General features: G+C 46.5%; 1 pseudogene; it reads left to right on the top strand.

Moving 5' to 3' along the window:
* Positions 1-16,677, top strand: part of LOC124025779 — a 54,501-nt pseudogene extending 37,824 nt beyond the window's left edge.
* The last annotated feature ends 925 nt before the right edge of the window (positions 16,678-17,602 follow it).

A 17,602-nucleotide genomic window follows, 5' to 3' on the forward strand; every position in this document is an offset into this window, starting at 1 on the left:
TACTTTTCTGCTCTTTTGCACACCAGTATCTCTACCTGCACATGACCATCTGATCATTTATCACTCCAGTGTTAATCTGATAAATTGTAGTTATTCGCCTACCTCCTCATGCCTTTTGCACATACATCATGCCTTTTCCATATACATTATAGACTCTTTCTTTTTTTCTACTGTGTTATTGACTTGTTTATTGTTTACTCCATGTGTAACAACTCTGTGTTGTTGTCTGTTCACACTGCTATGCTTTATCTTGGCCAGGTCGCAATTGTACATGAGAACTTGTTATCAACTAGCCTACCTGGTTAAATAAAGGTGAAATAAAAGAAATCTCCCTCTTCCTCTCTCTCCAACACAACTCTTTCCTCTCTCTCCACTTCAGTGCTGTGGGAGACTTCCTGGTTGAAGATAAGACCAAAGCTCTGTTGAAGTTTGACGGTACAGTCACCTGGGTTCCCCTGCCATCTTTAAGTCCTCCTGCCCCATGGACATCACCTACTTCCCCTTTGACTACCAGAACTGCTCCATGAAGTTTGGCTCCTGGACCTACGACAAGGCCAAGATCGACCTGGTGCTCATTGGGTCAAAGGTTAGAAAAATATTTGCACATCCATTTTCTGATACACCATTTTGTGGTATAGAGCTATAAAGGAATTATGGGTAGTGTTCAAATCTTTGTTGTTTTTTTTACCCCTTTTTCTCCCCAATTTTGTGGTATCCTATTGGTAGTTACAGTCTTGTCCAGTTTTCAATTCTTGACTATTGGAAGTCTTTTAATCTAAATCTCAGTCACTGAATCCGTTCTCTAGAATTGTGTAATCCAACCAAGATGAATGCATGTTTATGAAATAACTACTCAGATTCAAGCCCTCAATAAACCCAATGTCACCTACCTCAGGTCAACCTCAAAGACTTCTGGGAGAGCGGCGAGTGGGAGATCATCGATGCTCCGGGCTACAAGCACGACATCAAGTACAACTGTTGCGAGGAGATCTACCCAGACATCACCTACTCCTTCTACATCAGACGCCTGCCTCTCTTCTACACCATCAACCTCATCATCCCCTGTCTCCTCATCTCTTTTTTAACAGTCCTGGTCTTCTACCTGCCCTCCGACTGCGGAGAGAAGGTACGGTGCCTGCAGGAAGTGTCCACACCCCTTGGACTTTACCACATCTTGTTGTGTTGACTGTGTTGAACATCTTTGTGGTCATTTATGTGTTACATTCTATTTTCCATTATCTCCAGCAACAAACCAGCATCTACAGTATGTGAAAACTGACATTTTATATTTTATATATTCTGCAGTCAAAGAAATTAAACCAATTACAAATTTTGAATTGCTACAAATTATAAAGATATAAATAAATAAAGATCTTGTAGAAATTGTCCTTAAAAAATGACACATTTTGTACTTATTTGAACAGTTTTTCATTTTTTATTAATCATTAATATTTGTCGAATTCTCTTTTGACTTTGACAAAAAATAACTTCCTGTCAAAGTCAGTGACAAGGAGATCTCAATGAAATGCGTTTGAATTCCAGGTTGAAACACAACAAAATGTGCAAAAGGTCCAAGGGGGATGAATACTTCCTATAGGCACTGTAATAATACTCAAGCATGTTGCCATAGTAATGAAGTAGGGTCCGCCCACTCAAATCCACCGACACAGGGTCATGTGTCGGAGAAACTGAGTGTGCAGACCCTACTTCACATGACCTACTGTAAGTTGCTATCGATAAAAGTGTCTGCTACATGAGATATGTTATATGTTACATTATTATATAAAACTACTCGTTTTATTATATTATATTCAATCAATAAGGCACGAGGGGGTGTGGTATATGGCCAATATACCACGGCTAAGGGCCGTGCTATATTGGCCAAATACAACAAACCCCCGAGGTGCCTTATTGCTATTATGAACTGGTTATCAACGTAATTAGAGCAGTAAAAATAAATGTTTTGTCATACCCGTGGTATACGGTGTGATATATATACCACGGCTGTTAGCCAATGAGAATTGAGGGCTCGAACCACCCAGTTTATAATTATTATTATAGTTATATTATTATTATTTTTTAATCTGCCTAGCACCCAGTAAATAATGGATGAGTTCTGTAATCGGGCTCTGCAGTCAATTTGTTGTGTGTTCAGAATGAGCCACCATGTGACATGTTGGACAATATTAGCTACAGTGGGAATGGTGTGAATTCTCAGACTAAATCAACCAATATTGGTTCTGGGTGATGATGGTGTTGGTGGAATCGTGTGTGTAGTGTACATGCAATGGAATTAAATAATAATTGCTTCCTCCTAGGTCAATAAACAACACATGCTGGGCCTTTTACAGCGTTCATCTCTATCTCTCTCTCTTTCTCTCTCTCGTTCTTTCTCTCTTTCTCTCTCTCGTTCTCTCTCTCTTTCTCTCTCTCGTTCTCTCTCTCTCTCTCTCTCTCTCTCTCGTTCTCTCTCTCTTTCTCTCTCTCGTTCTCTCTCTCTTTCTCTCTCTCGTTCTCTCTCTCTCTCTCTCTCTCGTTCTCTCTCTCTCTCTCTCTCGTTCTCTTTCTCTCTCTCTCTCTCTCTCTCTCTCTCTCTCTCTCTCTCTCTCTCTCTCTCTCTCTCTTTCTCTCTCTCTTTCTCTCTCTCGTTCTCTCTCTCTTTCTCTCTCTCGTTCTCTCTCTCTTTCTCTCTCTCGTTCTCTCTCTCTCTCTCTCTCGTTCTCTCTCTCTTTCTCTCTCTCGTTCTCTCTCTCTTTCTCTCTCTCGTTCTCTCTCTCTTTCTCTCTCTCGTTCTCTCTCTTGTTCTCTCTCTCTTTCTCTCTCTTGTTCTCTCTCTCTTTCTCTCTCTCGTTCTCTCTCTCTTTCTCTCTCTCTTTCTCTCTCTCGTTCTCTCTCTCTTTCTCTCTCTCGTTCTCTCTCTCTCTCGTTCTCTCTCTCTCTCTTTCTCTCTCTCGTTCTCTCTCTCTTTCTCTCTCTCGTTCTCTCTCTCTCTCTCTCTCTCTCTCTCTCTCTCTCTCCCTCTCTCAACTCTTCTCTCTCTCTCTCTCTCTCTCTCTCTCTCTCTCTCTCTCTCTCTCTCTCTCTCTCTCTCAGACCTCTCTCTTAGCCCCAACTCTCTCTCTCTCTCTCTCTCTCTCTCTCTCTCTCTCTCTCTCTCTCTCTCTCATTCTCTCTCTTCTCTCATTTGTGTTTGTTCGTCTCTCTCTCTCTACTCTCTCTCTCTCTCTCTCTCTCTCTCTCTCCTCTCTCTCACTCTCTCCCTCACCCAACAGGTGACCTCTGTATCTCTGTCCTCCTCTCCCTCACTGTGTTCCTTCTGGTGATCACTGAGACCATCCCATGATCACCTCCCTGGTCATCCACCTCCAATCATCCCCCTCATCGGGGAGTACCTCCTCTTCACTATGATCTTCGTCACCCTCTCCATCGTCATCACCGTGTTATCTTGAACGTCCACTACCGTACGCCAATGACCCACACCATGCCGGGCTGGGTCAGGTCCGTCTTCCTCAGGTAAGAGAGAGAATTAGCTCAACTCGTAGCTCAACTCTTAGACCAACGCGTATCTCAACTGTTAGCTCAACTGTTAGCTCAACTCTTATACCAACTCTCAGCCCAACTCTTAGCCCAACTCTCATCCCAACTCTCAGTCCAACTCTCAGTCCAACTCTTAGCACAACTCTCAGACCAACTCTCAGACCAAGTCTTAGCCCAACTCTTAGACCAAGTCTTAGACCAACTCTCTCAGACCAAGTCTTAGCCCAACTCTTAGACCAAGTCTTAGACCAACTCTCAGACCAAGTCTTTAGCCCAACTCTCAGACCAAGTCTTAGCCCAACTCTTAGACCAAGTCTTAGCCCAACTCTTAGACCAAGTCTTAGACCAACTCTCAGACCAAGTCTTAGCCCAACTCTTAGACCAAGTCTTAGCCCAACTCTTAGACCAAGTCTTAATTGCCCAACTCTTAGACCAAGTCTTAGCCCAACTCTCAGACCAAGTCTTAGCCCAACTCTCAGACCAAGTCTTAGCCCAACTCTCAGTCCAACTCTTAGCACAACTCTCAGACCAACTCTCAGACCAAGTCTTAGCCCAACTCTCAGTCCAACTCTCAGTCCAACTCTTAGCACAACTCTCAGACCAACTCTCAGACCAAGTCTTAGCCCAACTCTCAGACCAAGTCTTAGCCCAACTCTTAGACCAAGTCTTAGCCCAACTCTCAGACCAAGTCTTAGCCCAACACTCAGACCAAGTCTTAGCCCAACTCTTAGACCAACTCAATATTAGGAAGGTGTTCTTAGTGTTTTGTATCAGTGTAGATTCTAATTTATTTTGTTTTCTGTGTTTGTTGTTCTTCAGTATACTACCTATACAATACAATACCTACACAATAATATACAATAAAATACAATACAATACCAATACTATTTAATGCATTACTATAGGATACAATGCCTATACAATACAATGCTATAGAATACAATACCAATACCAATACTAGTACCAATATAATATAATACACTACAATACTATACACTACTACTATGCAATGCAATGTAATACAATACAATGAAATACTATACAATGAAATACAATACTATAAAATACAATGCCAATACAATACAATACATGCCTATACAACACTATACAATACACTACTATACTATACAATACTATAATATACATAGAATTATTATATTTACAATACACTGAAGTACTGTTAATTGTTCTGTGTCCATCAGGGTGCTACCCAGAGTCATGCTGATGACAGTATTGTTAATTGTTCTGTGTCCATCATAATGGTAGAGGTTAACTACCCACCTAGTCCCTGATATATTCCCAGAGTCATGCTGATGACAGTATTGTTAATTGTTCTGTGTCCATCAGGGTGCTACCCAGAGTCATGCTGATGACAGTATTGTTAATTGTTCTGTGTCCATCAGGGTGCTACCCAGAGTCATGCTGATGACAGTATTGTTAATTGTTCTGTGTCCATCAGGGTGCTACCCAGAGTCATGCTGATGACAGTATTGTTAATTGTTCTGTGTCCATCAGGGTGCTACCCAGAGTCATGCTGATGACAGTATTGTTAATTATTCTGTGTCCATCAGGGTGCTACCAAGAGTCATGCTGAGATTAATACACTTTGACAGTATTGTTAATTATTCTGTGTCCATCAGGGTGCTACCAAGAGTCATGCTGACGACAGTATTGTTAATTGTTCTGTGTCCATCAGGGTGCTACCAAGAGTCATGCTGATGAGACGGCCCATAGACCAGGACGGCAAGGCCCTCTGTTCAGACAGCGGGGAGAGAGAGGAGCAGGAGGGAGGAGGTGGAGTTGAGGGAATATTCCCATAATGGAGGATGGTAGATGGAGGAAAGAAGAGGAAGAATAGTCTGACGGTGGGTTGGTTGGTTGCTTGGTGGGTGGGTTGGCGGGTTGGTTGGTTGGTTAGCTGGCTGGTTGGCATATTGGGTTGTTGGTGGGTGTCTGGTTTGTTGGCTGGTGGGTGGGTTGGTGGGTTGGTGAGTTGGTTGGTTGGTTTGGTGTTTGGCGGGAGGGAGGGATTAACAAACTGATCAATAGATGACTGAATGGGTTAATACCTTCAAGTATCAATGGGTGGGTTGGTGGGTTGGTTGGTTTGGTGTTGGGAGGGAGGGAGGGATTAATCACTTTGTTGTCCCAATTGATCAATAGAAAATTTTATGGTTTAATTCCTTCAAGTATCAATGTTCCTTTTTGTTCTCCCACCTAGTCCCTGATATATTCCCATAATGGTAGAGGTTAACATGTGGGGGAGATTAATACACTTTGTTGTCCCACCTAGTCCCTGATATATTCCCATAATGGTAGAGGTTAACATGTGGGGGAGATTAATACACTTTGTTGTCCCACCTAGTCTCTGATATATTCCCATAATGGTAGAGGTTAACATGTGGGGGAGATTAATACACTTTGTTGTCCCACCTAGTCTCTGATATATTCCCATAATGGTAGAGGTTAACATGTGGGGGAGATTAATACACTTTGTTGTCCCACCTAGTCCCTGATATATTCCCATAATGGTAGAGGTTAACATGTGGGGAGATTAATACACTGTGTTGTCCCACCTAGTCCCTGATATATTCCCATAATGGTAGAGGTTAACATGTGGGGAGATTAATACACTTTGTTGTCCCACCTAGTCCCTGATATATTCCCATAATGGTAGATGTTAACATGTGGGGAGATTAATACACTTTGTTGTCCCACCTAGTCTCTGATATATTCCCATAATGGTAGATGTTAACATGTGGGGAGATTAATACACGTTGTTGTCCCACCTAGTCTCTGATATATTCCCATAATGGTAGAGGTTAACATGTGGGGAGATTAATACACTTTGTTGTCCCACCTAGTCTCTGATATATTCCCATAATGGTAGAGGTTAACATGTGGGGAGATTAATACACTTTGTTGTCCCACCTAGTCCCTGATATATTCCCATAATGGTAGAGGTTAACATGTGGGGAGATTAATACACTTTGTTGTCCCACCTAGTCCCTGATATATTCCCATAATGGTAGAGGTTAACATGTGGGGAGATTAATACACTTTGTTGTCCCACCTAGTCCTGATATATTCCCATAATGGTAGAGGTTAACATGTGGGGAGATTAATACACTTTGTTGTCCCACCTAGTCCCTGATATATTCCCATAATGGTAGAGGTTAACATGTGGGGGAGATTAATACACTTTGTTGTCCCACCTAGTCCCTGATATATTCCCATAATGGTAGAGGTTAACATGTGGGGAGATTAATACACTTTGTTGTCCCACCTAGTCCCTGATATATTCCCATAATGGTAGAGGTTAACATGTGGGGAGATTAATACACTTTGTTGTCCCACCTAGTCCCGTATGTATTCCCATAATGGTAGAGGTTAACATGTGGGGGAGATTAATACACTGTGTTGTCCCACCTAGTCCCTGATATATTCCCATAATGGTAGAGGTTAACATGTGGGGGAGATTAATACACTTTGTTGTCCCACCTAGTCCCGATATATTCCCATAATGGTAGAGGTTAACATGTGGGGAGATTAATACACTGTGTTGTCCCACCTAGTCCCTGATATATTCCCATAATGGTAGAGGTTAACATGTGGGGAGATTAATACACTGTGTTGTCCCACCTAGTCCCTGATATATTCCCATAATGGTAGAGGTTAACATGTGGGGAGATTAATACACTTTGTTGTCCCACCTAGTCCCTGATATATTCCCATAATGGTAGAGGTTAACATGTGGGGGAGATTAATACACTTTGTTGTCCCACCTAGTCCCTGATATATTCCCATAATGGTAGAGGTTAACATGTGGGGAGATTAATACACTTTGTTGTCCCACCTAGTCCCTGATATATTCCCATAATGGTAGATGTTAACATGTGGGGAGATTAATACACTTTGTTGTCCCACCTAGTCTCTGATATATTCCCATAATGGTAGATGTTAACATGTGGGGAGATTAATACACGTTGTTGTCCCACCTAGTCTCTGATATATTCCCATAATGGTAGAGGTTAACATGTGGGGAGATTAATACACTTTGTTGTCCCACCTAGTCTCTGATATATTCCCATAATGGTAGAGGTTAACATGTGGGGAGATTAATACACTTTGTTGTCCCACCTAGTCCCTATGTATTCCCATAATGGTAGAGGTTAACATGTGGGGAGATTAATACACTTTGTTGTCCCACCTAGTCCCTGATATATTCCCATAATGGTAGAGGTTAACATGTGGGGGAGATTAATACACTTTGTTGTCCCACCTAGTCCCTGATATATTCCCATAATGGTAGAGGTTAACATGTGGGGAGATTAATACACTTTGTTGTCCCACCTAGTCCCTGATATATTCCCATAATGGTAGAGGTTAACATGTGGGGAGATTAATACACTTTGTTGTCCCACCTAGTCCCTGATATATTCCCATAATGGTAGAGGTTAACATGTGGGGGAGATTAATACACTTTGTTGTCCCACCTAGTCCCTGATATATTCCCATAATGGTAGAGGTTAACATGTGGGGGAGATTAATACACTTTGTTGTCCCACCTAGTCCCGTATGTATTCCCATAATGGTAGAGGTTAACATGTGGGGGAGATTAATACACTGTGTTGTCCCACCTAGTCCCTGATATATTCCCATAATGGTAGAGGTTAACATGTGGGGAGATTAATACACTTTGTTGTCCCACCTAGTCCCTGATATATTCCCATAATGGTAGAGGTTAACATGTGGGGGAGATTAATACACTGTGTTGTCCCACCTAGTCCCTGATATATTCCCATAATGGTAGAGGTTAACATGTGGGGGAGATTAATACACTTTGTTGTCCCACCTAGTCCCTGATATATTCCCATAATGGTAGAGGTTAACGTGGGGGAGATTAATACACTTTAATCAGGAGTCCGGATCAAATAAGCAGGACATGCAGGAATCCTTTAACTGGGATTTCTAGAAACCTTATGAATTATATTATATTCTACTCTATTCTATTGTACTCTATTCTATTCTACTCTATTATTTTCCATTCCATTCCATTCTCTTCAATTCCCAGCAGGGAGGGAACTGCCTGGAGTTCATGGAGGAGAACAAACTGACTGAGGGAGGATGTGGAGAAAGAGGGGGAGAAATAGTGCCCTTGCCCCTGCCAACATGGGAAGGAGACCCATAGAGACAACAGATCCGGGGAAACTGAGCCGCCAGCTGAGTCCTCAGAGCATCAACACGGTGGTGGCCTTCTCCGTCCTGTCCCCGGAGATTAAACAGGCCATCGAGAGCGTCAAGTACATCGCCGAGAACATGAGGAGTTAATACACTTTGTTGTCAACAAGGCCAAATGGCCAAAGAGGTGAGTGGCAAGCTAGTGTTAGCCTGCAATGGAGAAATACATTAGGTTTAGCTTAATTAACACCAACTAGCTTTACCTTCAACAAGGCCAAAGAGGTGAGTGGATGGGCCTGCAAGTTAGCTTTGTTGGAGTCAATGGAGAAATACATTAGGTTTAGCTTAATTAACACCAACTAGCTTTACCTTCAACAAGGCCAAAGAGGTGAGTGGATGGGCCTGCAAGTTAGCTTTGTTGGAGTCAATGGAGAAATACATTAGGTTTAGCTTAATTAACACCAACTAGCTTTACCTTCAACAAGGCCAAAGAGGTGAGTGGGTGGGCCTGCAAGTTAGCTTTGTTGGAGTCCAATGGAGAAATACATTAGGTTTAACTTTGGGTAAACACCAACTAACTTTAGCTTTATCAGGCCAAAGAGGTGAGCGACATTTTGTCTGTCATTGAGCACATGCGTTTTTCAGAGAACTCTTACAATACAGCTAAAAACCAAGGCCAAATAGGTTGTAGGGTGGACTAGAATTGGTGTATATGTTAGCTTTGTTAGCGCACAATGGGGAAATAGGTTCAGCTTTGACTAAAAACAAATCGCTTTTGCTTCAAAAATGCCAAAGAGGTGAGTGGGTGGGCTAGCATCAGCTGCTACCATCAGCTTTATTAGAGTACAATGGAGAAATAGGTTTAACTTCAGCTAACAACAAATATCTTCCACTAACGACAAGGTCAACGATGTGACTGGGTGGGGGCAAGCATTAGCGTACAGTATATGTTCGCTTCTTTAGCGTAGAATATAGAAATAGATTTAATTTAGGCAAACAACAAATAGCTTTAGCTTCGGCTAACAATAAAAAGATTTAGCTTTAACCAAGGCCAAGAAGGTGTGTACAGTTAGCCCATACAAAGCTCTGTTAGCGTACATTGAAGGAATCGTTTTCTCTCGCACTGGGTCTTCATAAGAAAGATCATGTTTGCTACTCTGCTTTTCGGGATGCTCACACATTGTTTGTTGATACTCCCTTGTTTATAATATCAACCAAGTGGAGCATTGTTGGATGGAACACTGGTTCATATCTCTAATGAGTTTAAAAAGTTCTCTCTGGACAATACAAGAGAAAATAGTTACAATACTTTGGTGAAAAATCCTGTGTTCTTTGTGTTGTCTTCTGAGGTTGAACTCTCCCCTTGGGGGGAAAGCTGTCTGTGATATGTAAAGTACTTCTCTTCTCTATCAGCTTTGTCAGGCTGCCTGTCTGATTGTGTGTGTGTGTGTGTGTGTGTGTGTGTGTGTGTGTGTGTGTGTGTGTGTGTGTGTGTATGTGTGTGTGTGTGTGTGTGTGTGTGTGTGTGTGTGTGTGTGTGTGTGTGTGTGTGTGTGTGTGTGTGTGTGTGTGTGTGTGTGTGTGTGTGTGTGTGTTTGATTCTAACACTGATGAATACCATTACCATACTAATGTTATATCTGTCAGTTATAGTAGGGGGATGCTTCCACAAGTAGTAAACTCAGTTTTACCTTTCTTTCTTCTCATCCTCACTTTTTACCCACAACCCTCCTCCTTCCTTCATGGTCCAAAATCATGTCCTTTTCATCGCTGCCTCTCCATCCATCCCTCTCTCCCTCCCTGCATCCCTCCATCCATCCCTCTCTCTTACCCTCTCTCCCTCCCTTCATCCCTCCATCCATCCCTCTCTCTCTCCCTCTCTCCCTCCCTTCATCCCTCCATCCATCCATCCATCCCTCTCCCTCTCTCCCTCCCTGCATCCCTCCATCCATCCCTCTCTCTCTCCCTGCATCCCTCCATCCATCCCTCTTTCTTACCCTCTCTCCCTCCCTTCATCCCTCCATCCATCCCTCTCTCTTACCCTCTCTCCCTCCCTGCATCTCTCCATCCATCCCTCTCTCCCTCCCTTCATCCCTCCATCCATCCATCCATCCCTCTCCCTCTCTCCCTCCCTGCATCCCTCCATCCATCCCTCTCTCTCTCCCTGCATCCCTCCATCCATCCCTCTTTCTTACCCTCTCTCCCTCCCTGCATCCCTCCATCCATCCCTCTCTCCCTCCCTGCATCCCTCCATCCATCCCTCTCTCTTACCCTCTCTCCCTCCCTTCATCCCTCCATCCATCCCTCTCTCTTACCCTCTCTCCCTCCCTGCATCCCTCCATCCATCCCTCTCTCCCTCCCTTCATCCCTCCATCCATCCCTCTCTCTCTCCCTCTCTCCCTCCCTTCATCCCTCCATCCATCCCTCTCTCTTACCCTCTCTCCCTCCCTGCATCCCTCCATCCATCCCTCTCTCTTACCCTCTCTCCCTCCCTGCATCCCTCCATCCCTCTCTCTTACCCTCTCTCCCTCCCTTCATCCCTCCATCCATCCCTCTCTCTTACCCTCTCTCCCTCCCTGCATCCCTCCATCCATCCCTCTCTCTTACCCTCTCTCCCTCCCTCATCCCTCATCCCTCTCTCTTATCCCTCTCTCCCTCCCTTCATCCCTCCATCCATCCCTCTCTCTTACCCTCTCTCCCTCCCTGCATCCCTCCATCCATCCCTCTCTCTTACCCTCTCTCCCTCCCTTCATCCCTCCATCCATCCCTCTCTCTTACCCTCTCTCCCTCGCTTCATCCCTCCATCCATCCCTCTCTCTCTCCCTCTCTCCCTCCCTTCATCCCTCCATCCATCTCTCTCTCTTACCCTCTCTCCCTCCCTGCATCCCTCCATCCATCCCTCTCTCTTACCCTCTCTCCCTCCCTTCATCCCTCCATCCATCCCTGTCTCTTACCCTCTCTCCCTCCCTTCATCCCTCCATCCATCCCTCTCTCTTAACCTCTTTCCCTCCCTGCATCCCTCCATCCATCCCTCTCTCCCTCCATTCATCCCTCCATCCATCCCTCTCTCCCTCCCTGCATCCCTCCATCCATCCCGCTCTCTTACCCTCTTTCCCTCCCTGCATCCCTCCATCCATCCCTCTCTCCCTCCATTCATCCCTCCATCCATCCCTCTCTCCCTGCATCCCTGCATCCCTCCATCCATCCCTATCTCTTACCCTCTCTCCCTCCCTGCATCCCTCCATCCATCCCTCTCTCCCTCCCTGCATCCCTCCATCCATCCCTCTCTCTTACCCTCTCTCCCTCCCTGCATCCCTCCATCCATCCCTCTCTCCCTCCCTGCATCCCTCCATCCATCCCTCCATCCATCCCTCTCTCCCTCCCTGCATCCCTCCATCCATCCCTCTCTCTATCCCTCTCTCCCTCCCTTCATCCCTCCATCCATCTCTCCATCCGTCCCTCCCTGCATCCCTCCATCCATCCCTCTCTCTTACCCTCTATCCCTCCCTTCATCCCTCCATCCATCTCTCCATCCGTCCCTCTCTCCCTCCCTGCATCCCTCCATCCATCCCTCTCTCTTACCCTCTCTCCCTCCCTTCATCCCTCCATCCATCCCTCTCTCTATCCCTCTCTCCCTCCCTTCATCCCTCCATCCATCTCTCCATCCGACCCTCTCTCCCTCCCTGCATCCCTCCATCCATCCCTCTCTCTTACCCTCTCTCCCTCCCTTCATCCCTCCATCCATCCCTCTCTCTTACCCTCTCTCCCTCCCTGCATCCCTCCATCCATCCCTCTCTCTTACCCTCTCTCCCTCCCTTCATCCCTCCATCCATCCCTGTCTCTTACCATCTCTCCCTCCCTTCATCCCTCCATCCATCCCTCTCTCTTACCCTCTCTCCCTCCCTGCATCCCTCCATCCATCCCTCTCTCTTACCCTCTCTCCCTCCCTTCATCCCTCCATCCATCCCTCTCTCTTACCCTCTCTCCCTCCCTTCATCCCTCCATCCATCCCTCTCTCTTACCCTCTCTCCCTCCCTGCATCCCTCCATCCATCCCTCTCTCTTACCCTCTCTCCCTCCCTTCATCCCTCCATCCATCCCTCTCTCTCTCCCTCTCTCCCTCCCTTCATCCCTCCATCCATCCCTCTCTCTTACCCTCTCTCCCTCCCTGCATCCCTCCATCCATCCCTCTCTCTCTCCCTGCATCCCTCCATCCATCCCTCTTTCTTACCCTCTCTCCCTCCCTTCATCCCTCCATCCATCCCTCTCTCTTACCCTCTCTCCCTCCCTGCATCCCTCCATCCATCCCTCTCTCCCTCCCCTTCATCCCTCCATCCATCCCTCTCTCTCTCCCTCTCCCTCCCTTCATCCCTCCATCCATCCCTCTCTCTTACCCTCTCTCCCTCCCTGCATCCCTCCATCCATCCCTCTCTCTTACCCTCTCTCCCTCCCTTCATCCCTCCATCCATCCCTCTCTCTTACCCTCTCTCCCTCCCTGCATCCCTCCATCCCTCTCTCTTACCCTCTCTCCTCTCTCTATCCTCCCTTCATCCCTCCATCCATCCCTCTCTCTTACCCTCTCTCCCTCCCTGCATCCCTCCATCCATCCCTCTCTCTTACCCTCTCTCCCTCCCTGCATCCCTCCATCCATCCCTCTCTCTTACCCTCTCTCCCTCGCTTCATCCCTCCATCCATCCCTCTCTCCCTCCCTTCATCCCTCCATCCATCCCTCTCTCTTACCCTCTCTCCCTCCCTGCATCCCTCCATCCATCCCTCTCTCCCTCCCTTCATCCCTCCATCCATCCCTCTCTCTCTCCCTCTCTCCCTCCCTTCATCCCTCCATCCATCCCTCTCTCTTACCCTCTCTCCCTCCCTGCATCCCTCCATCCATCCCTCTCTCTTACCCTCTCTCCCTCCCTTCATCCCTCCATCCATCCCTCTCTCTTACCCTCTCTCCCTCCCTGCATCCCTCCATCCCTCTCTCTTACCCTCTCTCACTCCCTTCATCCCTCCATCCATCCCTCTCTCTTACCCTCTCTCCCTCCCTGCATCCCTCCATCCATCCCTCTCTCTTACCCTCTCTCCCTCCCTGCATCCCTCCATCCATCCCTCTCTCTTACCCTCTCTCCCTCGCTTCATCCCTCCATCCATCCCTCTCTCTCTCCCTCTCTCCCTCCCTTCATCCCTCCATCCATCTCTCTCTCTTACCCTCTCTCCCTCCCTGCATCCCTCCATCCATCCCTCTCTCTTACCCTCTCTCCCTCCCTTCATCCCTCCATCCATCCCTGTCTCTTACCCTCTCTCCCTCCCTTCATCCCTCCATCCATCCCTCTCTCTTACCCTCTCTCCCTCCCTGCATCCCTCCATCCATCCCTCTCTCTTACCCTCTCTCCCTCCCTTCATCCCTCCATCCATCCCTCTCTCTTACCCTCTCTCCCTCCCTTCATCCATCCCTCTCTCTTACCCTCTCTCCCTCCCTGCATCCCTCCATCCATCCCTCTCTCTTACCCTCTCTCCCTCCCTGCATCCCTCCATCCATCCCTCTCTCCCTCCATTCATCCCTCCATCCATCCCTCCATCCATCCCTCCATCCATCCCTCTCTCCCTCCCTGCATCCCTCCATCCATCCCTCTCTCTTACCCTCTCTCCCTCCCTGCATCCCTCCATCCATCCCTCTCTCCCTCCCTGCATCCCTCCATCCATCCCTCTCTCTTACCCTCTCTCCCTCCCTGCATCCCTCCATCCATCCCTCTCTCCCTCCCTGCATCCCTCCATCCATCCCTCTCTCTTACCCTCTCTTCCTCCCTGCATCCCTCCATCCATCCCTCTCTCCCTCCCTGCATCCCTCCATCCATCCCTCTCTCTTACCCTCTCTCCCTCCCTGCATCCCTCCATCCATCCCTCTCTCCCCTCCCTGCATCCCTCCATCCATCCCTCCATCCATCCCTCTCTCCCTCCCTGCATCCCTCCATCCATCCCTCTCTCTATCCCTCTCCCTCTCTCCCTCCCTTCATCCCTCCATCCATCCCTCTCTCTCTCCCTCTCTCCCTCCCTTCATCGCTCCATCCATCCATCCATCCCTCTCCCTCTCTCCCTCCCTGCATCCCTCCATCCATCCCTCTCTCCCTCCCTGCATCCCTCCATCCATCCCTCTCTCCCTCCCTGCATCCCTCCATCCATCCCTCTCTCTTACCCTCTCTCCCTCCCTGCATCCCTCCATCCATCCCTCTCTCCCTCCCTGCATCCCTCCATCCATCCCTCTCTCTTACCCTCTCTCCCTCCCTGCATCCCTCCATCCATCCCTCTCTCCCTCCCTGCATCCCTCCATCCATCCCTCCATCCATCCCTCTCTCCCTCCCTGCATCCCTCCATCCATCCCTCTCTCTATCCCTCTCCCTCTCTCCCTCCCTTCATCCCTCCATCCATCCCTCTCTCTCTCCCTCTCTCCCTCCCTTCATCGCTCCATCCATCCATCCATCCCTCTCCCTCTCTCCCTCCCTGCATCCCTCCATCCATCCCTCTCTCTCCCTCTCTCCCTCCCTTCATCCCTCCATCCATCCATCCATTCATCCCTCTCCCTCTCTCCCTCCCTTCATCCCTCCATCCTTCCCTCTCTCTCTCCCTCTCTCCCTCCCATCATCCCTCCATCCATCCATCCCTCTCTCTCTCCCTCTCTCCCTCCCTGCATCCCTCCATCCATCCCTCTCTCAGGTGGAGGATGATTGGAAGTACGTTGCCATGGTGATAGACAGAATCTTCCTGTGGGTGTTTGTGACAGTGTGCATCCTCGGAACCCTCGGCCTCTTCCTGCAGCCTGTCATTGGCTTCCTGTCATAACCCAGAACCAATAAGGGCTCACTGACACCACCGGCTGCCTCCACGTGTCGACCAGTCACCAATCAGTGTTGTCAGTCCATCGCCACCAAATGGACTTGTTGGCTTTGTGTTGAAAATTCTAAATAAATAAATGACACAATCATACTGTATATATTGTAGACAGCAAGAACCAATCAACAGTCACCAATCTGAGTCATGAGTTAGAACCAAGAACCAATCAGAGTCGCTGGATGTGAGTCATAACCAATTACCAATCACATAAATCAGGTTTCTGTCGTGAACCAATCCCGGTTATTGTGCTATTGTGTCTCAACCAATCAGATTGACATGACACAGTGCATTCTTGTAAAAAAAACTACAACCAACCAATCAGAAATCCCGTTCTTGCCGGTCAGGCGATTAGAATCCATCCATGTGAATTAGAACACGACAACGACGCTGTTCTTATCAATGTTCTAGAAGGTATAATTGGCAAGGCCTCTGTAAATACGTGCCGGATTAAATTAGCCTGAACGGTTTCCATCCAGAAATAGCAGCTTCCTCTTCTGTACAGATATGAATGAATCTAAGGGATTTCTATCATCCGATTCCATGACGATTCATTTCTGTTTTTTATTCATTCTTTTTAATGACATTTCTGGATTCAACGATCTCCTGAAATACAATACGTAGATCATGCATGATGGATTTAGAGTGGCTGCTTCCCAATTGGCACCCTATACACCCTTACATAGTGCATTGCTTTTGACAGAGCCCTGTGGGCAGCACAATGGGCCCTGGTCACAAATAGTGCACTATATAGGGAATAGGGTGCCATTTGGGATGCAGACAATGGGTGACCAGGGCCTCTGCATCTTTGTATACTTACTATAAGACAATTCTATAATAATTATAATTATATTACTATACAGTACTGTCAGATTTTAGAATAACAGTTTTTTTTTGTATGGTTATTGTCATTAATCCAACGCATTAAGGCTTTTCGTTGTTTGTTTAATTAGCAATGCACACCTCGCACTCAAGTGACTGTCACTTTGGTACCGATGTCTCCTGCTTTCTGTATAGTATGGATACTTTATGGATTTGGAATAAATGCAATATTTCTCCCAAAATATGAAAAGCATCTCACTGATCTGTACTGTTTATAGACTGTAGCACGATGGTGTCTGTTTCTAGACTGTAGCACTATGGTGTCTGTTTATATACTGTATCTAGACTGTAGCAGTATGGTGTCTGGTTATAGACTGTAGCAGTATGGTGTCTGTTTATAGACTGTAGCTGTTTCTAGACTGTTGCAGCATGGTGTCTGTTTATATACTGTATCTAGACTGTAGCAGTATGGTGTCTGTTAATAGACTGTAGCTAGACTGTAGCAGTATGGTGTCTGTTTATATCTAGACTGTAGCAGTTGGTGTCTTTTAATAGACTGTAGCTAGACTGTAGCAGTATGGTGTCTGTTAACTGTATCTAGACTGTAGCTGTTCATTGACTGTAGCTAGACTGGAGCAGTATGGTGTATGTTCATTGACTGTATCTAGACTGTAGCAGTATGGTGTCTGTTAATAGACTGTAGCTAGACTGTAGTAGTATGGTGTCTGTTCATTGACTGTAGCTAGACTGTAGAAGTATGGTGTCTGTTAATAGACTGTAGCAGTATGGTGTCTGTTCATAGACTGTATCTAGACTGTAGCAGTATGGTGTCTGTTAATAGACTGTAGCTAGACTGTAGCAGTATGGTGTCTGGTTATAGACTGTAGCAGTATGGTGTCTGTTTATAGACTGTAGCAGTATGGTGTCTGTTCATAGACTGTAGCAGTATGGTGTCTGTTCATTGACTGTAGCTAGACTGTAGCAGTATGGTGTCTGTTTATAGACTGTAGCTAGACTGTAGCAGTATGGTGTCTGTTTATAGACTGTATCTAGACTGTAGCAGTATGGTGTCTGTTTATAGACTGTATCTAGACTGTAGCAGTAAGGTGTCTGTTAATAGACTGTAGCTAGACTGTAGCAGTATGGTGTCTGTTTATAGACTGTAGCTAGACTGTAGC

This window comes from Oncorhynchus gorbuscha, unplaced genomic scaffold (genome assembly GCF_021184085.1).
Source record: "Oncorhynchus gorbuscha isolate QuinsamMale2020 ecotype Even-year unplaced genomic scaffold, OgorEven_v1.0 Un_scaffold_2446, whole genome shotgun sequence".
In the NCBI taxonomy this organism is placed as follows: Eukaryota; Metazoa; Chordata; class Actinopteri; order Salmoniformes; family Salmonidae; genus Oncorhynchus; species Oncorhynchus gorbuscha.